The sequence below is a fragment of the Carettochelys insculpta genome, chromosome 1, assembly GCF_033958435.1.
Source record: "Carettochelys insculpta isolate YL-2023 chromosome 1, ASM3395843v1, whole genome shotgun sequence".
NCBI classification, from domain to species: Eukaryota; Metazoa; Chordata; order Testudines; family Carettochelyidae; genus Carettochelys; species Carettochelys insculpta.
Genome location: NC_134137.1, coordinates 206,682,332 through 206,708,547, shown reverse-complemented (window position 1 = coordinate 206,708,547; position 26,216 = coordinate 206,682,332). Strand labels below are relative to the sequence as shown.

At 48.7% G+C, this 26,216-nt stretch overlaps 1 protein-coding gene across 8 annotated transcripts in view; it reads left to right on the top strand.

Annotated features, from left to right (window-relative positions):
* The window catches only part of EPHA6 (EPH receptor A6), a 1,072,121-nt gene that overhangs the window by 123,737 nt on the left and 922,168 nt on the right, over positions 1–26,216 (top strand). The gene's annotated exons all lie outside the window — the stretch shown is intronic.

Here is a 26,216-nt window from a genome sequence, read left to right as displayed (position 1 = left end):
CTGCTGTGGGGAAAGTGAAAAAAATCCCAACTCCACTTAGACCAATATGGTGTCCAGGGAAGAATTCCTTCCCTGACCTCTTTCAGCAAAGGGGCAGCTAGTGTTATGCCCACAGCGGGCGTGAGCTAAACCTAGTATTTTACCATGTAAAGGGAAGGAAGAGTGAGTAGAACCTCAGTCTGTTCTATGCAAAAGGGATGGTTAAGGCATAGGATTGTTACTTTTAGACCTGTCATTCTCAGGTGTGACTCAGCAGTTGTCATCTCCCTCCACTCTGCTCCACTCCCTTCCTCCAGTGCAAAAAGCACAATTCCCTTAATGTGGCCATCCAGCCCAGTACATGCCTGCCCCCCACTTTAGGATGGTCTGTAATTATGGGGTTGGCTCTCTTGAAGGGGATCATTCTTTCAATTTATGTTGCTTTTATCCCTTCTTTCAGTTATTTTGTTTAAACTCTAGTTATTGTTCTTAAGATTTTGATTTTTGTTTTCCTATGCTCCCATTGCTTCAGACTTCAGTTTCTCTCAAAATTTGTGTATGGATTTATTATTTTGGAGCAGTTGTTCCTGAATGTGTCAGGTTTCTTTTGGCATTCCATTTGTGCTCCTGAGCCTCACAATATAAACTTTGAAATTGCTTCAGGCAGGAGAGCTAAAAATGCTTAAATGTGTCCTTAAAAATAAGGTCAAAGTCAATTACATCATCTTACATAATAAATTCAGGGATCCATAAATATTTTGTGGCTTTGTCAAATAATAAAATGAATGAAAGCACATGAAACCAGATACAGTAATGTTAATATCATTGTGTCACTGTTTGCAATTACAATCTTAACCCTAGGGAGTATGACATTAGAAAATTAATATTTTCTATTCTAAATCTGAGTTTGCCTAAAGTAATGCCACAGCTAATGATGACTGACATGATATTTGAGGCAGGAATTTTGTTAATCCAATGATTTTTTAAATCCCCTTTAGGTTAAAAGTATTTTTACAAAGCTATTGAAATGAAAGCAAATGTAAACTTCCTATCTTTCTTTGATTTCCCTTCTCTTTCATGCTTGTTTAAGAACAGTTTTGACTTCTGAGTAAATTCTCCCACATCTTGTGTGACTCCATAAGGGGAAGGGACCCTCCCTTGGACACCCTCACCCTCCACTCACTCAGTGCTAGGCAAGGAACCAGCTAACACCTTGGATGGAACTCCTAAGTCCCCAAATAACTGGTATCTTAGCAGAGTGGTCATACCACTCCTTCCAGTGTACCTGCTGTTGTATAAAGGTCATTGTTGGGAACAGCATGCATCATTTTCCCCCAGACATATGGAACGCTGCTGACTTTTCAAGCCTAGACCCCTCTGAACTATTCTCCTTCTGTAAGGCAGAATGACTAAGAGAATGTATGTCTGACAAACGTGTGTTGCAAGTTAAAAAAAAAAAAAGGGGGAGCGGGGTGACAATATCCAGGTCAGCTGTCTCACTCTAAATGGATGGTTGTAGCAAGGCTGTGCACCATCCAACAGCCTCTGTAGCTAATGAACATTTAGGAGTAACTTAAAAAAAAAGTGTTGCAGCTGTCCTTTCCAATCATGTCTTCCTTTTTACTCACTGCATAGCAGTTGCCTGAATGAGATACATTTATAAGTTTTCCTTATAATATGAGTACATTTGGATGCCTTCCAGAAATATAAAAATACAGCGTATGTGGCATGTGGTATACAGAAATAGCATATTTGCGCGCACACACACACACACACTCAAAAGGTCAGTCAGAAGTACATGCATTTCTGAAAAACAGGATCTAAGTCAGTATGGTGGCTACAATCAAACTGAAAAGAAAATTAGCCTTTTTAAGTACCCAGAAATGCATAACATTTATATATGGAAAAAGCAGTTTGAGTTGCTTTAGAATGTTAAATACACATCCTAAAGATACGCTGCCAGAAATAGAAATTGCCAATAATTTATGGGACATGAGGTAAGTTTCAGTTGGCAGGTCATTGAGAAGGTTAATAAAAGTTAAGAAAAGTAAAATAATTTTTAGAACTAGTGTTTTTGCCACTACTAGGTTTTGATGCTATTACAGGAATACTAATCAAATTAAATACTAACATGTAGTTTGTTTTCAAGTGAACTTACATAGTGACATGCTTATTTGAAAGAAAATAGTCATAACTTTAAAGGTCTGCATGGCCAAACAACAAAAATAACTGGATTTTCTATTATGGGGGCCAGATTCTTATTTCAGCTGTATGAAGGGAATCTACTCATATATCCTGAAAATATGTTTATCCTCTTGAATACTAAATACACTAGAAAGAGACTTTGAGCTATGTGGCAATGGAATTGCTGTATCTAGGTGTTAGCTTCTTAAAAACGATTCCAACAGTAGCAGCTACAGCAAAGAAAGAAAATATGGTGGCAGATGTTTTGATATGCAGAATCCAGAATTACTTGTAAATAAGCTAGGGAACTGAGAGATGTTGACCTACTAATTCTTCATTTAGAGCTTTGTTCTCCTGATGCCCTATAGGACCACTGGATCAAGTGAATTTTGCTTTGAGAAAGTTTTTAATGAATTATTTTTGGATAACCATGGCTATTTCTTTGTCGGTTGTGCTATTTAGTATTTGTCTGTCCCAATAGTTAAACTATCAGGCTCATATTTGGAAAATATTAATTCAACTGATGATAATACTGCATTATTTTATTAGTAATATTACAGAATAAAAATATCTGTAGCTCATTCTCATGGTCACACATGTTCTGGTGTGCATTTACTGGTACGGTAAAATCTCTATTAACTGTCACCCCAGGGGACCTCAGGATGCCAGATAATCAAATGTGCCAGATAGTGGAGCAGTTCCAGTAGCTGGCCCTGAATGGGTAACCAGCCCTCTAGTATCTAGCCCTGGCCAGGTAACCAGTCCCATGGCCCTCGCCCAGTGGCCATGACATGCTGGTTAACACATTGTGCCCAGAAAACCGAGCTGTTACTGTATATGTCAAATACTTTAACTGTAAAGTTCTGGTATTGTGTTGTCTCCCAAGTCTCCTGGCTGCAAGTCTAAGTTCATTTGACCTTTTTTTTTTTTTTTTTTTTCCCTTCCTCATGTATTTGTCAGGGCTGCCACATTTTCATTTCTTCTGGCTGCATCACTTAGCTCCCTCTGGCAATCAATCTGTTCTGCATTCATTTTGCCATTTTTCCCTGTTAAATTTGTGTTCCTGGCTCGAAATAACAAAATTTAGCCATTGGACAAATATGTGAATTGTCATAAGAACTCATGAAAATGCTAATTTTAACACAGATGAAGACAAAGCTGAAATGTGCCTTTATGTAAATGTCTTCAATTTTTATGATAGTCCTGATGGCAGAGGGATTGACGTTAAACATGATGGGAGTCCATCAGTTCCTCGTTAGAGAAATTTTATCATCTGGTTATTCTAATGCTTTGTCTCTTTTAGGTTTCCACCATGTGAAGGAAAAATTTCCTCTTCTTTTAGTAGGCCTTCAGTATCAGGTTTCCAGTAAAGACATGTTGACTGAGGTGTGGGTCTAGAAAACTCGTTTGATGTCCTTTTCCATGTCATTCAGGCTGTCTTTATTTCCCCCACATATCCTAATGTGCTGAAATATCTATAACAAAGAGCTTTTTATTGGTGCTTCAACATCTTGCAGTAAAATTCCTGCTTCACCCATTAATTTGGGATTTTTGGGATGACAGGGTTCCTGAGTTACTGTGTGGTGACACTTTGTGGAAGGGCTGTTATCCCATGATCTTTACAAGTGGTGGATATGTGTTTCAAACAATATATTAAAGTGACCTACTTTCAAATGATCCTACATTTTTGCTGCCTTATTTCATTCTTCTTTACCCATATTAATACTTAGAAGGCTGAATTTTTGGGGTGCAAACTTGATTCATCTACTACTAAAGTCCAGCAAAGGGCACCTATGATGAAGTCTATCTCCCATGCCTATTTCCTCCAATGTACTGATTTTCTTAATTACCGTTTTATATGTATATAGCTGAATTGGTCATAGCAATGTGTTTGTAGGGGTTAGCTAAGCATCTCCAGTCATCAGCAAATGGGTCTTAATATGATAAGAGCAGTGAAAAGCAAAGTTCCTCTAGGCCCTCTACAGTATGTTGTTCAGTTGGTTGGTTCAGTTAAGGTGGTAAATAGTTATCAGATTAATATAAACACTGTGGATACTATTTTAGACATCTGGAAATTAAATATGTAAGCTCTTTGTGAAAGAAAAATTAAAACTGATCTTTATGCCTGCCCACAGGCTACCTATCTGTGACAAATATTTTGTATGTGTGTGCATTGTATATACAATGAGTGTCTGTTCTGCAGCATACATGAAGTAGGTTTTGATCTTCTACTCGTGGTGGATATGAAACAAGCTAGTTCATGGAATGCAAATTTAGGGATGAGTGATGTTTATATTCCTGCTAGTAGTCAGTTGATGTGCTACAGTGTCTGTATTTGGGGTAGTCCTCTGTCGATTAAGAGTTGTATTCTGGTAATTACAATATGATAGATGAAACTTCCATCATGTACATCTGAACTAGAATTGCACCTCCAGTACTGAGGTAATCCCTGAAACTCTAGGTATTTCTACGTTATCTTTCCTGTGTGCACAGTGTGGTTGTAGAAAATCTCTAGATGAAATGTGGTAGATTGGTGGCTAGTAGTCAGAGAATTATCATTGGTAGCGATGGAGGTTAGGCACTGATTCATGATCAGTTATGTGTCTTTAATGGAACTGGTGGATATCCTCATTTAAAGTATTACTTCACTGACTGCAGTATTTTAAGCATGCTGTGTATATTGTATGTAATTTTTTTTAAAGAATGTCATGACATTGCTCTGTGGGAGAATGTTAAATTGATACCCTTTCTTATAAAGACTACATTTTACAGTGATTATAAGTGTTGTATAAAGGTGACAACTGTTCACTGAAACAGAGGAAAACATGATATTCAAATCAAATACACGGGGGTTGAATTATAGAGGTTCAGAAGAAGACGTTTGCAGGCTCTGCCAAATTTGCCAGTGGAATTGGTAATCTTTTATGAAACCTAGGCTACGTCTACACTGCAAGATAAATTTAAATTTATTAATATTGATTGTGTGATTCTGGAATTTATAAGTTCAAATTTGACCATCATCACTTCCCATGTGCTTCTCACAAGGTCGAATCATTGCTGCAATGGCTAACATTGACTGTTGCAGTAGTGCATTGTGGGAAGCTATTCCACAGTTCAAAGAATCATAGTATCATAGGGCTGGAAGGGACCAGAGGAGGTCATTGAGTCCAGCCCCCTGCTTCAAGGAAGATCAACCCCAACTAAGTCATCCCAGCCAGGACTTGTCAACCTGAGACTTTCAAACCTCTAGGGATGGAGATTCAACCACCTCTGTAGGCAATGCATTCCAGTGCTTCACCACCCTCCTGGTGTAGTAGTTTTTCGTAATATCCAACCTGCTCTCCTCCTTCTGTAACTTCAGACCATTGCTTAGTGTTCTGCTGTCTGTCACCACTGAGAACAGTTTCTCTCCAACTTCTTTAGAGCTCTCCTTCAGGAAGTTGAAGGCTGCTATTAAATCACCCCTCAGTCTTCTCTTCTGTAAACTAAACAAGCCCAAATCCCTCAGCTTCTCCTCATAGGTCATGTGCTCCAGCCCCTTAATCATTTTCCTTGCTCTCCACTGAACCTGCCCAGCAAATCCACATCCTTTCTATACTGGGGTGCCCAAAACTGGACAAATACTCCAGATGCGGCCTCACCAGTGCCAAATAGAGGGAAACAAGAATTTCTCTGGATCTGCTCAAAATGCACCCGAATATGCTGTTAGCCTTCTTGGCTACAAGGGCACACTGTTTACTCATATCCAGGCTTTCACCCACCATAGGGTGGGTCCCTTTCTGCTGTACTGCTCCTTACCCAGTCGGTTCCCAGGCTTTAACAATGCTTGGGATTCTTCCGTCCCAAATGCAGGACTCTACATTTCTCCTTGTTGAACTGCATCAGATTTCTTTTGGACTTATCATCCAATTAATCCAGGTTACTCTGGATCCTGTCTCTACCCTCCAAAGTATCTACCTCTCCCCGTAGTTTAGGGTCATCCGCAAACTTGCTAAGGGTGCAATCTGGTCCCTCATCCAGGTCATTAACAAAGATGTTGAACAACACCAGCCCCAGAACTGATCCTTAGGACACTCCACTTAAACCAACTGCCATCCAGACACTGAGCCATTGACCGCTACTCCTTGGACCTGACTGTCAAGCTGTCTTTCTATTCATCTTATAGTCAATGTATCCAATCCATACTTCCTTAACTTAAGGGCAAGAATGTTGTTTCCTCATCCCCATAACATTCTGGGTATGCTTTCTGGTCTTGACATCATCTTCCCACGTTGCATTTTCCTCATTCCCCTCCAGATCTCTGAACATATGTTGATCCCTGGTAATAATACAGAGACCATCAAAGTTAGAAGAAATTGGATAGAAAAGTCTAGGAAAAAAGAATTTTTGGTTTCCCCCCACATTACGCTGCCAACGCGGGTGCAGCAATTATATTTTCAACTGGCCATCCACTGAGTGTCTCATGTCCCAACATTGCATGTGATCCCTACAAATAATACAGGATACCAGACTGTATTTTAAAGTGAGAAGAAAGAGGATAGAAAAAAGTGTAGGAAAAAAAAGAATTTTTGGTTTTCCAACCCATTATATTACCCACATGGGTGCAACAACGGTGTTCTCAACTGGCCATCCACTGAGTGTCCCACCTCCCATCATTGCATGCAAGTGATCCCTGAAAATAATACAGGGGCCCCAACTGAATTTTAAAGTGAGAAGGAAGAGGATAGAAAAGTGTAGGAAAAAAGGATTTTTGGTTTCTGCCCTCATTACATTTCTGTTGGGGAGAGTATTTGGCTTTCCGGTACACTGTAAGGCTTCTGTGCAACAACTGTGTTCTCAACTGGGATCATTGCATGTGAATCCTGAAACAATACAGGGGCCTGCACTGTATTTTAAAGTTAGAAGAAAGAACATAGAAAAGTCTAGGAGAAAAGAATTATTGGTTTCCCCCCTCACTATGTTGCTGTGAAATTAGGCCCACTGGCAAAATGTTTACATAAGAGAGAAGATAATATAGAGGATGAGAATGATTTAAAATCATGCGTGTTCTGTAAAAGATGTCCCTGGTAGAATCTTTGCCAAGGTAGTTTTTGGAACAAACCAGAACAACACAGAAAGAATGTCACTGGAGGTATAATAAGGTGATAGTGGAAGACCTAAATCTCATGTGCTCTAGCCCCTTTTTTTGTTGACCTCCGCTGAACCTGCCCCAGCACATCCACATCCTTTTTATACTGTGGGTCCCAAAACTGGACACAGTATTCCAGATGTGGCCTCACCAGTGCCAAATAGAGGGGAACAACTACTTCTCTAGATCTGCTCGAAATGCTCCCTAATATGCTGTTGGTCTTCTTGGCTACAAGGGCACACTCATTACTCATATCTATCCTTTCATCTGCCATAACCCCTAGGTCCCTTCATCTTTGCATTCATAATCTTTACAGACCTTCATCTTTGTATTCATAATCCTGCTTCTTCATGGCAACTAAAGCAGTTGTTTACATGGAAGATGAATATTAGTAAATTATTGGTGTTTTATATGCCCTTTAGTTAAGTAGTATTTTGTTTATTTTGTTTTGACATTTGGGTCTTATTGAGTGCATCTACAGTAGCAAGTATATTTGAAATTAGGATCGGAAGACCGAGTTCTTTTGAAAGAAGCCTCTGAGTGTCTACACTGACACAGCGCTCTTTCGAAATTAACTTCAAAAAAACTCCCCCGTTCTTTCAAAGTTGGTCCTCCCCTCCTGGGATGGGAAAAGTGCCCTTTTTCGAAAGAGTGCAAGTGTAGATGCTCTGCGGCCTGCTCTTTCGAAAGAGCGGGTCCTCCATGGACACGATCAGCTGGCAGGCAGTGGCACCACTCACAGCACAAGCAGAGCTCTATGGCTCCAGCGTCTGGACGCCTTTCAGCATGCAGGCTCCCAGAAGCCCCCAGGCAGAAAGCTGAGAGTGTGCAGGCAGCAGGGAGCCCACTCTGCCGCTCACACAGCTCCCAGCCATGATGCCCCGGGGGAAGCCGCAGCACCTCTGGCACCATAGCCAGCAGCCAGGACTCCCGCCCACCCCAGGGGCCCTCCAGGGACTGAGGGGAGTCCTCCCAGGAGGAAAGCCAGCTCCCCAAACGTCAGGCCCCCTCCTGGACAGAGGCCAAGCTGCAGGACCTCCTCGCCCTGTGAGAAGACGAGGAGGTCCTGCAGAAGATGAGGGTCTGGCACCAGAACACCACAGCATTTGAGCACCTGGCCAAGGACTTCACTGGCTGGCTTCACTCCACACAGACCCCGGACCAGGTGAGGTTTAAGGTCAAGGAGCTCCGGCAGGCGTACTGCGGGGCTCAGGACACAGCTGGGTGGTCAGGGGCAGCGCCCACCAGCTCTCCCTACTTCCAAGAACTTGACCACCTCCTTGCGCCAAAGGAGGCGGGACCCCCGGCCATGTACCTGGACACTGCAACGCCCCCTTGACTGAGCTGGAGGAGACAGGGATGGGCACCGAGGGGAAGGACCGGCCCAGACCACCAGCCACCCGCAGGCGCCCCCGATGGATCCAGGACACCAACGATGATGAGGGCTTGAGTGAGGGGGCCCTTGTCATCGACGTCCCCTCGGGCCCATCCAGCCCGGGCTCCTCTGACTGCACCTCGCCTGAGTTCCTGGAGGGACCCACAGGTATGTACTGTGCATGCCCATGGCCACGGGGCCAGGGGACAGGGCATGCGGTCCCACCCAGGGTGACCGCAGCCCACCCACAGGGACATCAGCCTCAGGGCATGGGCAGGCCAGATGGCCCTACCACCCCAGCCTCACAGAGCTGAAGTGCGGCACCCAGCACCGTGCAGGCTGGACAGTACTACGGGCTGCCAGGCCAGGCGGGAGGGACCGGGGGAGGCAGAGGAGAGCCAGCGCTCCCGCAACCCAGATGGGGAACCCCGGATGCGGTCCCTGCAGGACCACTGGGATGGGGTGGGAGGGACAGGTGGGGGGTTCAGGGGGTCCCTCCCTGGGACTAATGGCCCATTCCTCTCCCCTTTTGTCTCCACAGCTCCAGCAGCCAGCAGCCGGACCAGCCCCACGACAGGCCCGGGGAGCCCGACGACGGAAGGCGAGGGGGAGCGGCCCAGGCCTCGGTCTGGGGCAGCACAGGGCCACCGCTGGTACCTCTGCCGGCACCACCAGGCTGGGGAGGAGGAGGCAAGGGACACGGCCCACACAGCTACCCTCAGGGAGCTGACGGGCGTCGTGCGGGAGTGGCTTACCATGGGGCGGCAGGCATGGGACCAGGTGGCGTCCAACTTGAACGCCCTCACCCAGGCTGTGGTTGGCCACCTGGCCCCTGCTGCTGCTCCATTGCAGGTCACTCCCACACTCCCCATTGCCCCCCCACTATCCCCCAGGCCCTCCTCACCCATGCATCCTCTCGCCACCCTCCCTGCTCTCCCCCAGCCCCAATCCCACGTCCCACTGCCTCCCCCACAACACCCGCCCCCCAAGGAGGCTGCCTGGAGGCCCTGCTCTGTGCTCACCTCCCGCCGGCCAGCCTCATCTGCCTGGTCCACACCCTGCTGACCAGGGCTGGCCAGATGGAAGCCGAGCCCCTGCCCCCACTCCCTCCATGCCGAGCCCAGCACAGGTCCAAAGACTGTGCCCGAGCTGCGCCCCCACCTCCCTGTGCCACAGGCCCTGGCTTGGCCCTGGCCCCCCTGGACATGGGGAGGAAGGCATCGGAGATGGGGCTCCCGGCCATCAAGCCCCCTGGAGGGGTGAGGCCCCCCCACCCAAGCTCTCTGTTTGCCCTCCCCCCCATGTAAATAGTTCTTCTCATTCGCCCTCCCCCCACACATGTATATAGTTCCCCCTAGATAACGAGGGGCACATTTTTTCCATATAAACAGTTTATTTATATGGTTTTCCCTGTGTCCCCCATGCATGTGTGCTGGTGGGTGTGCATGTGTGTGCAGGGTGCCAGTGGGGGGAGTGTGTATGCAGGGTGCGGGTCGGGGGGAGTGTGCAGGGTGGGGGTGGTTACCGTGGTCCCCGCTCAAAGGTCTGGCACAGGGCCTCATTTACATGCACCCCATCCTGCTGGGTCTGGTGGCATGGGGCAGCAGGTGGCTGTTTGTACCCGCGTCCCGTTTCGGCAGCTCTCCCCTGTATATAAGGCTCGTGTTTTGCCTCCACCAGGTGATGGAGGATGAAGCAGGCCCCGACCGCCACCAGGACATTGGGGAGGCCCACCTCTAGCCTGGTGTAGAGGCATCTAAAACACCCCTTGAGGGAGCTGAATGCCTGCTCGACAGTGTTCCAGGCGTGGTTCAGCTGCTCATTAAAAATGTCCTGGCTCAGCTGGGTGTGCCTGGTGTATGGCCACATCAGCCAGGCCTGCAGGGGGTAGGCCGCATCCGCCACGATACAGGGTGGCATCGTCGTGTCCCCGATGGGGAGCTCTCAATGGGGGATGAAGTTCCCCTCGGACATACGGTGTTCCTGAAGACCCTCATGTTGTGGGCGTGGCTGGACCAGCCCACGTAGATGTCCTCGAACCGGCCATTGGCATCGACCAGGGCCTGCGGGACCACGGAGTGGTAGCCCTTGTGATTCACGTAGGCCCCGTGGCTGTGCTCCAGGGCCCGGATGGTGATGTGGGTGCCATCCGGGGCCCTGAGCAGTTGGGGAAGCTCAGCTTCTGGAATCCCCAGATGGCGTCGTCCAGGTCCCCAACGTGCACCAGCTGTGTCAGGAGCACCTTGTAGATTGCCCGGATGACCTGCAGGGCATGGGGGGGGCGCACTCGTGAGCATGGGATGGGGTGCGGCTAGCCCACCCATGCCCGTTCCCATCCCCACCCCGTCCACAGGGTGCCCACCCTTCTCCCGACAGTGCCTGTCGGAAGGCTGACCCTGCCCCCCGCAAGTAGTCTAAGTGTGAGCTGGGCACAGCTTACCTCGATGAGGATGGCCCCGACTGTGGCTTTGCCCACCCTAAACTGTTGTCTGATGGATCGGTAACTGTCCGGGGTGGCCAGCTTCCATAGGGCAATGGCCACCCTTTTGTGCAGGGAGAGTACCAGCCTCAGGTGTGTGTCCCAGTGCTGGAGGACCGGGGCGAGTCAGTGGCACAGCTCCAGGAATGTCCCCTTGGTTATTCTGAAGTTCTGTAGCCACCAGTCATCACCCCAGTCCTCCAGCACCATCCGGTCCCACCAGTCACTGCTTGTGGGGAAGCTCCACAGGTGGTGGATGACCCGGGGGACTGGCTGGGGACGTTGCCCCCTGAGGATGGTGTCTCGGAGGGTGGCTATTGTGTGGCCACTCAGAGCTGCTGCAGCACGGTGGCCAGGACCACGGCCACGGTGCTGGCCACGGCTGCGATGGATGGGGGGTGCTGCTTGAGGTCCATGGGGAACGGGATGCCACATCCACTCATTCTCTCTTTCTCTCGCTCTTGCGCTGCCTGGTGACTGGGTTGCTGGCCCTCAGAGTGTGCAGGCTGAGGTACGGCAGGGGAGCGGGGGGGTGCCTTTAAAGGGACGAGGGGCGGTGGCCCCAGAAGGGCTTGTCCGCCACACGACCCTGCCCATGGTGCTTCCTGCACCTGGTCTTTCGAAAGAGTGCCCTGGTGTGTGTGGATGCTCGCTTTCAAAATTGCTCTGGGGGCCTTTTGAAAGAACAGACTGAACCTTCAGTCCCTTCTGGTGTGTGTAGACGCTCCATTTTGAAAGACCGTCTTTTGATGTTGTCTTTCGAAAAACGTTCTTTCAAAACAGAACTGCAGTGTAGACGCAGCCATTATCTTTGAAAGCATAACAACAGAAGCTTTTGATCTACTTCTGCCCTTTCTTGGCTTTCCCTTTTTTCCTTTCCTTTCAAGTCTGATTCCTCCATGCTGTCCTGCCTGTACCAGGTCATACCTTTGTCATTTTATTTCCCTCCATACACAGTCTTCCTTGACTAGCAGCACATCCAATGAGACCTTCTCCTTTCCCTGATGACTCCAGGCTCATAGGCAGTTCCTGACAGCTTCAACTGATAGCTTATAGCCTGAAAATGGCTGCTGTTTCCTCTTCTCTTTTTTTAAAAACTGTTGTCTCTAGCAGAGGCAGCTGGACTGTCCTCTTCTCTGTTTCTTTATGGTTCCACAAATATCCAGGCTGTTGCAGACAGGAAGTAGCGGCTAGCATAGTATGACAGGGAGCTCTCTGCAGACAGACCAGTAGAGTTGGAAAACTACTTCACTAGACCTTCTTAGTGAGTCTACAAAAAAAAATCTAATTTAAGCTATTTTTCATAATTGGGTGTTCAGAGTTTTTTTAAAAAAATGAAATCCTGCATCTCAAATGCTCTCACCAGTTCACCTCAAATTTATTCAATACTGGTTATCTTTTTCTGGGTACTGCTACACAAATATTAAAGCAAGAGAAAGATATTTTTAGTCAATTAGTAAATGAGAGTATCAGAAGCAGACTTATAAAGGAAATCAGGTTGCAATTTAAATTGAAGAATCGGCATAATCAGAGCTCTCTCATGGAGCAATAGAAATAACATTTGAGCTGCGTCTACACGTGCACGCTACTTCGAAGTAGCGGCACCAACTTCGAAATAGCGCCCGTCGCGTCTACACGCGTCGGGCGCTATTTCGAAGTTAACTTCGACGTTAGGCGGCGAGATGTCGAAGTCGCTAACCTCATGAGGAGATAGGAATAGCGCCCTACTTCGACGTTCAACGTCGAAGTAGGGACCGTGTAGACGATCCGCGTCCCGCAACGTCGAAATTGCCGGGTCCTCCATGGCGGCCATCAGCTGGGGGGTTGAGAGATGCTCTCTCTCCAGCCCCTGCGGGGCTCTATGGTCACCGTGGGCAGCAGCCCTTAGCCCAGGGCTTCTGGCTGCTTCTGCGGCAGCTGGGGATCTATGCTGCAGGCACAGGGTCTGCAACCAGTTGTCAGCTCTGTGTATCTTGTGTTGTTTAGTGCAACTGTGTCTGGGAGGGGCCCTTTAAGGGAGCGGCTTGCTGTTGAGTCCGCCCTGTGACCCTGTCTGCAGCTGTGCCTGGCATCCCTATTTCGATGTGTGCTACTTTGACGTGTAGACGTTCCCTCGCTGCGCCTATTTCGATGTTGGGCTGAGCAACGTCGAAGTTGAACATCGACGTTGCCGGCCCTGGAGGACGTGTAGACGTTATTCATCGAAATAGACTATTTCGATGTTGGCTGCACGTGTAGACGTAGCCTTGTATTCTTTGACTTTGGACTGGCTTTTAGAAGTAATGTGTCAAAGAAAAAAAAATGACCTAGACTACCATACAGCCATAATTATATTTATTCATTTCATTGTATACAAATAATAACAAGTGTGTACATCTAAAACTCTGGCTTCCTTTCACAGTTTTTGAAAATACATGAAAATAGTCCTAGTCATCAATTCCCAGACCCCCATCATCTAGTCTGTGGGGTTGTCCTCAGTTTTCAGCCCAACCCCCAGCATCTCCTTCTGAGGGGGAGCAAGAAGCTGTTCCTAGCCCCTCTGGCATCCACTGCTGGGGCTGCGAGGTGGGCCATGTTTCCCAGCTCCTTGCCCCCAGGATCTGTTATGGGATGAAGGGGCAAAACCTCAGCCTGTCCTCCAGGTGCGAGGTGAGCCATGACTCCCAGCCCCAGCTCTGGGTGGAGTGCAGCAAGCTGTTCAGTTCAGCCCAGGCGGATAGTCCTGGCTGCATCACGGTGGTAGTGTTGTTGGCTTGTGGGCCTCACCCTGTCTGGCACTGTGGCTGAAGGCCAGTGAGGGCAGAGGTTAGGGATGGGGGCAGCTGATGAAGTAGGTGTTTGCCCACGAAAGCTTATACTCTGATATATCTGTCAGTGTATAAGGTGCCACAGGACTTCTCGTTGTTTTTTCTTGAACAAATGGTCTCATAGACACCCAGATGGATGGACTCACTGGCAGGCAGACGCTCTCTATAATATATGTTTTAGGAAAAACATTTCAACCACTTTTGATAACCAATTTTGGGAAAAACATTGCCCTGCCCACTTCCTCATGTAAAATTCTTGTAGTTGCTTAACTGAAAACCTTTATTGCCTCCATGCTTCAAAACAGGGAATGTACGAGTTTTCCCCAGTGTCAGGGCTGTGTGTTTTGCTGTCTGTGAAAATCTGCCCAAATTTGGCTAAGTTATAAGCTTCTGAAAATCTCAGTTTCCTCATGCTAATTAGAAGCATAGTTTAGCGTGGGTTTTGTGGGATGTAGTAATTAAATCTTATGTTCCAGGGTCTTAATTTCAGTAGTTCCTGGGAGGAATTTGTTTTGCAAAACAAATACTTTCAGAGAGGGGTCACATTCCACTGTGCCAGCAAGTACTGGTTAATTTCTTTTTTTTTTAGTTTCTTGGTATTTTTGAGCAGTGATTTACACTAGAGTGACAAACTGTGTATGTGTGGTTGGTAGATAATATCCATTTTGTGCAATACATGACAGCTGTAGCACAGAAATGGTGCTTGCCAATGTTAACAATTGTAAGGTTAAAGAGGTTTGACTGTTTATTTATTAATTTATTCATTTATTGTAGAAAAGGGTAGTAATATAAGCTGTGTCTATACTACAAAGTTTTGTCAATAGAAGAGGCCTTCTGTCGACAAAACGAGGGAGTATCCACACTACAAATACATTCCATCTAGAATCTGTCGGTAGAATGCATCCGTTTTCCCAGCAGAGTTCTGTCTTGAAAGTTTGAGGCATAACGCCCCTGTCAACAGATTCCGTCAACAAAAAAATAGTGTAGACACTCTTCTGTCTAAAGAGGGGTCCTCCATGGTCTGCCACCTGGGGCCAGGAGAAGCTCTGTCCACCGCAAGCAGAACTCTGTGCTCTGCTCCTCCAGGCAGACTTAAAGGTACAGCAGCCCTTTAAACCCAACACCAGGAAGTAGGAAGCATGTGAGCAGTCCAGCCTGCATGTGTGCTTGCAGCCTACCCACAGCCATTTTCAGCAGCCACTCCACAGCAATGGCAGCAGCCCGGCCCACCAGGGAGCAGATAGAGGAACTCCAGGATCCACACCTGACCAGGAAGAGGCATGTCCCATCCTAGATGGATTCTGAGGCCCGAGACCTCATCAACCTCTGGGTGGAGGAGACAGTCCTGGTGCACCCAGCAGCCAAGAGGAGAAATGCCCTGGGCCACAGCTGGGTCACCACAGCCCTGGTAGATGGGGGACACCCTTCCTGGACCCTGGCAGGTCCAGGCAAAAATCAAAGAACTCCAGCAGGGCTATGCCCTGGCTTGGGGTGATGCCTGCTGCTCAGGGGTCAACAGCCCAGCTGCTATTTTTGCAGGAAGCTATGTAGCAGCTTTGGGTGGAGGACATCCCCCCGTGAGCTTCCTGGACACATCTGGGGAGCTCCCCATCTGCCATGGAGCCAGAGTCCCACCCAGAGGAGCAGCAGCCTGAGGGCGAGGGTGACACCACCTCCCTGTACAGCAATGGGACCCTCGCCATCAGCCTGGAGTTGGGCCCCTCTTCCAGTCAGGACACCTCCAGGGCCTCAGCAGACCTTTCCAAAGTCTCTGCTGATGAGTACCCCACCAGGGCACACATCCCAGGGCCCAGGGGGATGCGGGAGGATGAGGCATGACGTGATCCCTACTGGCCTGGCTTGGGCAGGATCCCACCCTGCAAACCCAGCACCTGCACATGTGCTCAAGGAACCATGGTCCACCTGGACCAACCATGCAGCTGCAGGGCACAGCACCAGCCAACTGCCGGCCCCATGGGATGCTAACCCCCCTAACCCTAACCCTAACCCTAACCTTGAAACGGCTGTGGGTAGGACAGCCACATGGACAAGGGCCCAACCCTAGACACACCATTGGGGACTGTGACTGGCATGCATGGCTTCAGGACACAGGCAGCACACACACCCATGGACAGTGCCTGAGTCGCATGCATGCCGGGGCAGGGAGGTGGGAGGGGCCATGTGGAGGCAAGGACTTGCCATCTTGCCTCCTTGTCTCCCCTCCAGCTGGACCCCTAGCAGTCCAAGGTGGCCCCACCTCTTTGCCAGGGCCAGCCAATCCCCCAGGAGGAGCCAGAGCAGGAGCCAGAGCCAGAGCCAGAGCCAGGCCTGGAGCCACAGCTGGGCCTACCCACAGGATCACCGGTGCTGGGGTACAGTGCAGCACCAGCGTGGTGCCGGCAGCCCCATGGAAGGAGGGCCCATTGCTGGGTTGAGGAGGATTGGGGCCTTCAGGCGGGTCGCTGACATCATGGAGTGGTGGCTGTGGGCTGACAAGGTGTAGTGGGTAAGGGACCAGGAGTGGCAGGTGCAGGCATGGAGCCTGTGATGGTGCCTGGATAGTGCCACTGCTGTCTGGTGGGACCAGCTGGCCCAGTCACTCACAGCCACCCCCCCCGTCCCCCACTGTTCCCTCTCCTGCTCCCACAGCTGCCCCTGTTCCCCCTTCTCCCACTGTCTGCACTCCCACTGCCCCAGCTGTCCCCGCTTCCCCTGTCCTTGCTGCCCTTCCCCCACCAGTCTTCCCCCCAGCTGTCCTGGACCTCACCCAATGGATCTTGTCCTCAGCCACCCCCTCACCCTGCAGGCCGCCACACTCCGTCAGCCATGTCTGACCCCGCAGTCCCCCAGGCCCTCACAGCATAGACTGACCCTTCCGTGGCCCCTCCCCACCCACACCTCCCCTTGCCACTGCCCCCTACACAGCCCCAACAGGGCTCCCGAACCTGCAGCAAGAGGAGATGCTGTGGCTGGAGCCGCTATGGGTCCTGCTCTCCCGCAGGGCTGTGCCCCATGGCCTAGAGTGAGGCCTGTCCTCCAGCCCCATTCCAAGCCCCAACCTCACTGTACATATTTCAGCACCACTGCACATTGTAAACAGTTTTGTTTTTTGTTTTGTTTTTTTTGCACACACATTCATCTGTTAAGAGGAAAAGGTTTATTTGTTCACAACCCCTGTGTCTCTAGTTGTTGGGAAGGGGCTGTAGAGGGCTGGGTGGGTGAAGGGAGGGACCAAGGTGGGGACAGGGTGGGGCAGCTGGCCTGAAACCCTCAAAGGGGGTGCCCCAGAGGAGGGGGAATTTGGTCCCACAGGGCCTCTCAAATGTGCAGCCAATCTCAGTGGGCCTGGTAAATGGGGGCTGCACCGGGCTTCTCATAGGCATGACTGGTGGGCTGGCCCTTGTGGGGGAGCAAGGCCTCCACATCCCCTCCAGAAGATTGTGGAGGGCACAGCAGTGTCCCACAACTTGGGGTACATGGCCCTCCCCCATATCCAAGTGCATGAGTAAACACCACAACTGGGTCTTCAGACAGCCAAAGGCATTGTCCATGAGCAAACAGGACTGGTTCAGGTGCATGTGAAGTATGGGACCACATGAACCATGGCATTAAAGGTTAGGTGACATCCCCCACCATGCAAAGAGGCATGTCCATGTCCCCAAAAGTGCCCTCCTCCATCTTCCTCAAGAGGCTGGAGTTACGGAACACCCTTGCATCATGTGCCTGGCCAGCCCACCTGATGTACATGAAGTTCCTGTGTTGGTCCACCAGGGCCTGCAGCATGATTGAGTGCTATCCCTTCTTGTTGATGAACTGTGATGCATTGTGGTCCAGGGTACAGATGGGAATGTGGGCCCTGTCAATGGCGCCAAAGCAGTTGGGGAACCCCAGGGCCTTGAATCTGGCCACTGCAACATCGACATTATTCAGGCAGATGAACTTCCGCATCAGCAAGCAGTTGATGGCCCTTATGACCTGCAGGGGGAGGAGGTGGGGCGCACGGGTGAGGGACTGCGGTGGTCAGGCCCTTGGTCCCAGGGTGTTCTCCGCCAGCTTCAGCCCACCTGACCCTTTAGGCCCCCTACTGGGAGGTTGCCTCCCATGCAGCAGGGCTGTAAGTGAGTGGGAGGCTGGGCTGTTGCTCCAGGAAGGGCTCAGCATCCAAGCAATTCTGACTTCTGCATCATCAGAGCCCACTCTGTTGACAGAGTGGTCAGGGTGCATGGACACTCTGTCGACAGGGGTCAACAGAGAGAGCCTATATTAGGTGTGGACGTGTTCTGTAGACAGAGGTTCTGTTGGGAAATACTGGACGACAGTGACTTCTGTCAACTGAACACTGTAGTGTAGACACAGCTATATTGTTTAAAAACTGAAAAATTAACATTAATTTGTGTATGTTAAATATTTGTAACTGAAAAAGTGGCTCTAGGTAACACTGAAAATTTCAAAAGACAACTCATTTTATAGTGTTATTTGCAAATCAGTTCTATGAGAAATTTATTATTTGTAGTCCTAGTTTTCTGTACATCTCCAGTGGCTATCCAAGCTGTAAATTAGATAAACAGACTATGAAAAATGTTTACCTAATGTAGTATGCTTCAAATGTGTCAGAAGAACTGCAGTAAAAAGGGAAAGAATGATAATCAGTACAAGTAACATGAAAGGTCAAATAGTTCAGAGGAGTGATGTATGATAAGGAAATAGGTGCAGTTGATTTTATACAGGCCTGGTTGAGAAGAAAGACAGCTGTAATTAAAAATAACATATTACAATGAACAACAGTGGAATTTAATCATCAGGAAAGTACAGAAATAAGTTTTAGTACAATATGATTTCCTGTAAAACTCAGTAGCTTTTACAATATGGATTTGACAGAGTTGTTGGTGCACTAAAATTTTCATAAGAACATTTGTGTCAAAAAATTAATGAAGTGGGATGGTGAGGGCTCTAGATAGCACTATTTTTCTGTAGAACTTTCTAGCTTATGTAATGCCACTTGACAAAAAAATCAGAATAATAATTTTGGTAATAAACTTTTCAGGCTTGAAAAGAGAAGCAGGACAGTTGTTAGTGGCATAGATTTGCCAAGAGACGTGCAATATTAAGCGATATGAAATAATTGTATTAATGCAAATGTCAGGAATGCAAGGCTATGTGTCCAGCATGATTTGGTCTTCTTTTTTGCATATAGGATATTCTTTTGTTTATATTGATAACTTTCCCCCTGTTTTCATACAAATTCAATGTGATGACTTATGATTACCATCAGTTGAATTTTCTGACTTGGGTTCATGTAAAACTGGGGTCTGCAACCTGTGGCTCTGGAGCTGCATGCGGCTCTTTAAGGACTTCTTTGTAGCTCCCGATACTATAATTGCAAAGTAAAACAAAAAAAAAAATCCTGTTTATTTTCGATAAACAGGGAACGTCTAAAAGCCCAGAAATGAAGAACTCATATCTAAATAGCAAACGATATGTGATCTAGAAACGTTGCATAACTCCTTCTAGTGGCCTTCAGAGAGAGAGAAGGTTTGGGAGTGCAAATCATGAAAACAGTGGTACAAACACACACATAAATTGTGAGAAAATAGCATATGTAAAAGTTTGTGAACATCCTGCAATAAACATGTATCACACTACAAATCTTTGAGTGTGCACTGTTCTTAAAATAGGAATTACCAAAAGTATGGTTTGACATTTACTAAGGACCGTCTTGTATTCACATGCAGTATGGATATTGAATTGTTGTATTTTTTACCAAATTTGAAAAAAATGGCTCTTCTTTCTATTTTGGTTGCCAACTCCCTGTGTAAAATCTCAACCGTAACATTGCATGAATTTATTTAATTCCATTTTTATATAAGCAGTGTTCACATAAAACATTCTGTTTGGAAGCATATTTTAGAATATATTCGCACTTATTATGTTGAGTAATTAGTGAAATAAGTGTATATGCATCTATTTTAGTCAATGGATATTGTATATATAATATAATGCTCACGTGTCTAAAAGCACACTTTTACAATCCTAACTGATTAATGAACTCATACTATATATTATAATAATAATAACGCTGTATTACTATACAGTATTATTTTAATTCGCCCCACTGCCTTGTAGGTTATCCTGGCAAAGAGCAAGGGTGAGGGAGTAAACCCTGACAGAAAATTCAGAGGGGAGTCCTAAGGCGGTTCTGTGCCAACTTCTGGCAGTGACTCAGCAACTCCTGCAGCTGACCTGGTACCAGACGTAGAGGTTATCCTCTCCTTTGGACTATATCAGTAAAGCCAAGAGGCGGACACTGGCGTCTGGGCAGCCCAGGGTCCCCCCCCCAAAAAAATTGCCCAGGCTCACGCCTGGAGAGTTACTCCAGCATCGCTTAACAGCGTTGAACCAACACGGAAGGTAACAGGTACCGGTTATAAGCTCTTGCTCGATTGACGTAGAGAATGAGTGCCAGGGGTTGCCTTTGATGCTGGGAGAGATCATAGCATCTCACTGGACAGTCACCGCCCACCTCAAGCTGGGCAGCCCCCAGCCAGTAGGGTACTGTCCCGCCACAGTTCACCTGCCTCACTGAGTGCGTGAGGCTTAAGGTTCCAAACCTGACAAGTGACTGAAATTTGAATACCAGACAAACCAATAAGAAAATCAATAAGAAAAGGAAACCATCAAAGTTTCAAGCTTGCTTGCTAGAATGTGCGGACCATGCTGACTGGTTTGGCTGAAGATCTTAAGGACATCAGCGACACCTGAAAGACCGCTGTCATCAATGAGGAACTGAAGAGGCTCCAAGTTGATATTGCTGCTGCTGTGCAAGAGACGCGACTCACAGATTCGGGATCTCTAATGGAAAAGGACTACACCTTTTTCTGGCAGGGTAAAGCCCAAGAAGAACCCAGGGAGCATGGTGTTGGCTTTGCCATCAGAAACACCCTTTTACAAAAGGTGGAATTAGTCACGGGCGGATAAGAAAGACTCCTTCAGGTCATACTTCAAACTTGCGCCGGTCCTGTCCACCTGATCAGCGCTTACGCTCCAGCCTTGTACACCACACCAGAAGTAAGAGACAAGTTCTATGACGTGCTTAGTGCTGCCATGGCGCAAATGCCTGCTCGTGAACAACTGTACATTTTGGGTGACTTCAATGCCAGAGTTGGCGCCGACCGTGACTCATGGCCTTCCTACTTAGGCCACTTTGGTGTGGGAAAAATGAATGAAAACAGACAGTGTCTTCTCGAACTTTGCACGTACCACAATCTGTGCATCACAAACACATTTTTCCAAACCAAGCCACAGCACAGAGTGTCATGGAGACACCCATGCTCGAAACACTGGCATCAACTAGACGTGGTCATCACCAGATGTGATAACCTCAAAAACATCCTTCTGACACACAGCTATCCTAGTGCTGAGTGCGATACAGATCACTCGCTAGTTTGCTCCAAACTCAAGGTGAGACCCAAGAAGCTGTACCACTGTAAACCAACTGCAAGGCCCCGCACTGATGCCAGAAAGACAGCAAACTCAGACAGAGCCGAAAAGTTCAGAGAGACCCTCGAGGAGAATCTGCGCAGCAGCCCTGGGTGTGCAGATGTGAGATCCAGATGGCATCATCTGAGGGATACAATTTACAACACGGCCTTGTCAGCGTTTGGAAGAAGAGCTAGAAAAACAAATGACTGGTTCGAAGCTAACTCCGATGAGATGATTCCAACCATCGAAAAGAAGCATGCTGCACTCCTGGAGTACAAACGCTCACTGAGCCAAAGTACCCTGCAAGCACTCAGAGCAGCCAGAAGAATAGACAGCCAGGCTCTGTGCCAACAACTACTGGCTCAAGCTATGCGGCAGCATGCAGACCACTGCTGACTCTGGTAATCTCAGGGGAATGTATGAGGGCATCAAGAAGGGATTAGGACCTACCCAGAACAAGACGGCACCTCTGAAATCCAAATCTGGTGAAGTCATCACTGACAAAGCCAAAGAGATGGAGTGCTGGGTTGAGGATTACTCTGAGCTGTACTCACACGAGAGCATTGTGGTTGATACAGACCTCGATGCCGTCCAGCTCCTACCAGTAATGGACGAACTAGATCAGGAACCAACTGTGGACAAACTGAAGAAAGCCATCGAGAGCATTGAAGTAGGAAAGGCCCCAGGCCAGGATGGTATACCACCAGAGGGAATTAAGTGTGCCACGGACACCCTCCTGGAACCTCTACAAGAGCTACTGTGCCTGTGCTGGAAAGAGGGTGAGGTTCCACAGGATATGCGCAACGCTAACATTGTAACGTTGTATAAGAACAAAGGAGACAGAAGCGACTGCAACAATTACCGTGGAATCTCCCTCCAAAGCATCACTGGTAAACTGTTGGCTCGCGTCATCCTCGGTAGACTCCAGAAGATTGCTGAGTGGGTGTATCCCGAATCACAGTGCGGATTCTGCGCAGAGAGATCTACCGTTGACATGGTCTTCTCTCTGAGGCAGCTTCAGGAGAAATGCAGGGAGCACAGGAAGCCACTCTATATTGCCTTCATCGACCTGACCAAGGCCTTCGACTTGGTCAGCATGGACGGACTGTTCAAACTGCTCCAGAAGATAGGCTGTCCACCATGGTTACTCAAGATGATCCAGTCTTTCCACGAAGACATGAGATGAACCATCCAATATGACGGCACATTATCGGATGTTTTCAGCATCAGGAGCAGCGTCAAACAAGGATGCGTCCTTGCTCTGACATTGTTCGGGATCTTCTTCACACTCCTCCTGAAGCATGCCTTTGGATCTTCAACAGAGGGCACCTTTGTGCACACAAGATCTGATGGGAAACTGTTTAATCTTCAAGGCTGAAAGCTAAATCTAAGGTGTGGGAAGTCCTCATCAGAGATATGCTGTTCGCAGATGACGCTGCTGTAGTGTCACACACAGAAGACCAGCTTCAGAAACTGCTGGATCAGTTCTCCAAAGCATGCAAGGACTTCAGGCTTTCCATCAGCCTAAAGAAGACAAACGTTCTTGGTCAGGACATTGCTGAACCTCCATCAGTTGGCATCGACAATTATACGTTAGAGGTCGTCCAAGAGTTCGTTTACCTCGGGTCCACCATCACTGACACCCTGTCATTGGAGACTGAGCTAAATAGGAGGATCAGAAAAGCAGCCACAACTCTGTCCAGACTTAGCAATAGAGTGTGGAATAACATCTAGTTGTACACCCACACCAAAATGCAAGTCTACAGAGCCTGCATCCTCAGCACCCTCCTTTACGGCAGTGAGTCTTGGACCCTGTACGCCCATCAGGAAAAGAGGCTGAACGTCTTTCACTTGCACTGCCTCAGGCACATCCTTGGAATATCATGGAAGGACAGAGTGTCCAACACCACCGTCCTTGAGGAAGCTGGAATCCCAACCATGCACGCCCTCCTCAGGCTGCTGTGGCTCCACTGGCTGGGCCATGTCAACAGGATGAGTGATGGAAGGATCCCAAAAGATATCCTGTATGGCGAGCTACCCTCTGGAAAAGACCTCCCGGACGACCCCAATTCCGCTACAAAGATGTTTGCAAGAGGGACCTCAGGGAGGTAGACATCGAGCCAGACAGCTGGGAGGAGCTGGCAGACGATCGCAGCAGATGGAGGCAAGAACTACACAAGGGCCTTCAGAAGGGTGAGATGAGGATCAGACAGCTAGCAGAGGAGAAGCGAGCCCACAGAAAGCACGGTAAGGACCTGCCAGACACCCATTACACATGCAAAAGATGCAGCAAGGACTGTCGCTCTCATGTGGGCCTTCACAGTCACAGTCAGCGCTGTAAATGATGATCCCAAATGGAACTATGAAGGGCGCAATCCATAGTCTACATCTACTGAAGGAAGCCTTCTACTATTTTAATTCATTTATAACACCTTTCTTGCTCACAAAATTTTTTAGGGTGACCGTATATCTCCATCCCAAATACAAGGCATGGAGATATGGCGGGAGGGGCGGCTCCTCCCAGCTCCACCAAGCCCCAGAAAGAAAGGAAGGATGTGGCAGCTGCCAGCCCTCCCCAAGCCTTTGGGAAGCAGCAACCCCCAGTGCTCCCTTGAGAAGCAGCAGGTGCTGGCGTTCTCTGGAAGCCCCAGTTATGCAGCAGCCCCCAGCACTCCCTGGGGAAGCAGCAGCCACTGGTGCTCCCTTGGCATCCCTGAGGCTCGGGAAATGACCTGTTGCTCTCCAGGCAGCAACTGTGCCTTTTTGTGTGAGGGTGGTCTGGCACAATCTCCTGGGGGTGGGACTTCCCCTTCACCGCTCGTACTCTCGTCCCCACTTCCAGAGAGTATCCCTATGGTGGGACAACCCCCCACCCCACCTGCCTCATGCAGGGACTGCAGCCCTAGAGTACCTTACCTCCATGAGAAGAGCTCCGATGGTGGACATCCACACTCCAAACTGGCTCCCACTGAACGGGAGCTGTCAAGAGTGGCGAACTTCCATAGGGCAGCAGTGACCCACTTCTCCACAGGGTTGGCAGGCTGTATCTGGGTGTCCTGTCTCCGGAGGGTGGGGGAGAGCCAGACGCACAGCTCCAGAAAGGTGTTTTTCCACATGCAGAAGTTCTGGAGCCCCTGCTAGTCGTTCCACTGGCCCATGACAAGCCAGTCCCACCAGCTGGAAATGATGTGGTGCCTCCAGAGCTGCCTGTGCACCTGCGGGTGGGGGGCAGGAGTGGGTCTGACCATCCGGCAGCCAGGGCAAGTTCTTTGAAAGTGGTGTCAGGCTCACCCTTCACGAGGAAGGGGTGCCCAGTGAGGCGGTGCAGCAGGTGCTGAAGCACCCGTCTGTGGGGCCAGCACAACCCTGAGGGCTGCTCTGGCACCATGGCTCGCTGAAAAGAGCTGTCCCCTAGGAAGCATTGAAGCCTTGCTCTAGCAGCTGTGCTGTCCCTCGTGGAGGTAGGCATGCCTCAACATGGGCAGGGAACAGGCATCAGGAGGGAGCAGGGAACCTTTAAGGGCTCATCTCACCAGGGCTTCCAGAAGAGATTGCAGGACATGTGACCCTGTCTGATGGTGTTCTGGGTGGCCATTTTGTTGAGAGAGTGGCTGGACCATCTGGCTACTCTGTCAACTGAGCAGATTGACAGAGAAATCCATTTTGTTTTCTGGCTGTGATCTGTCGACAGAAATTTTGTTGAAAAATATGTTCTGACAAAAACTTCTGTCGACAGATTGCTCTAATCTAGACAGATCTAAGGTGATCATCCATCCTGTTTTGGGCAGGACAGTCCTACATTTCAGATGCCATCCTGGCATCCCGATTTATTTTGCCAAAGGGGCTAACTGCCCCTTATTCTACTTTATTAGGAACACAGGTGGCTGCCCCCAGTTCTGGCTCCCTGTGGCTGGGGGGAGTCAGGAGCCATACGCATATGGTTGCCACCCAGCTTCCCCCAGCTGGGGGTAGCTGCAAGCCAGACCCATGCAGCAGTGCAGCTGTTGCCTTGCTTCACCTGACTGAGGGAGCCGGGAGCCCGGAGCCGGGAGCCGGACCCATGCAGCTGCTGCCCAGCTTTGCCAGGTTGGGGGAGCCAGGTTCTGAATTGATGTGGCTCCCACCTGGCTTCCCACAGCTGGTGGAAACTGAGGGCTTCACTGGTGGGGCAGCAGTCGCATTCCTGGTGCCCCAAGTCATGAGGCAGCCACAAACCACAGCTGCCCTCCGCAGGCCTCCCATTAGGGTGGCATTTCCCACAGAGCAGCCACCGCCTGACTCGTGGGTAAGGTGACCATCCATCCTGTTTTGGCCAGGATGGCACCATTCCCCCACGTTCAATATTTGGCTGGGGGAGATATGGTCATCCTAGACATGGCCTTAGAGATGTAATGTGGCGTTAGATAAGACTGGAGCACCACAGACATAGTGAGCAAAGTTCACGAAGAATTCATTGAACAAAATATGGAACCATATGCTGTCTTCATTGATCTTCAAAAACAGCTTGTTACAGGGAGGAGAAATTTTAAAACACTTTCAAAACAAAAAAGCAGTCCAGTAGCACTTTAGAAACCAACAAGATAATATATTAAGTGGTGAGCTTTTGTGGGACAGACCCACTTCTTCACGTCATAGCCATACCAGAACAGACTCAATATTTAAGGCACAGAAGCCGCGTCTACACGTGCCGGCTACTTCGAAGTTGACATCGACGTAAGGCGGTGAGACGTCAAAGTCGCTATCCCCATCAGGAGATGGGAATTGCACCCTACTTCGACGTTGAAC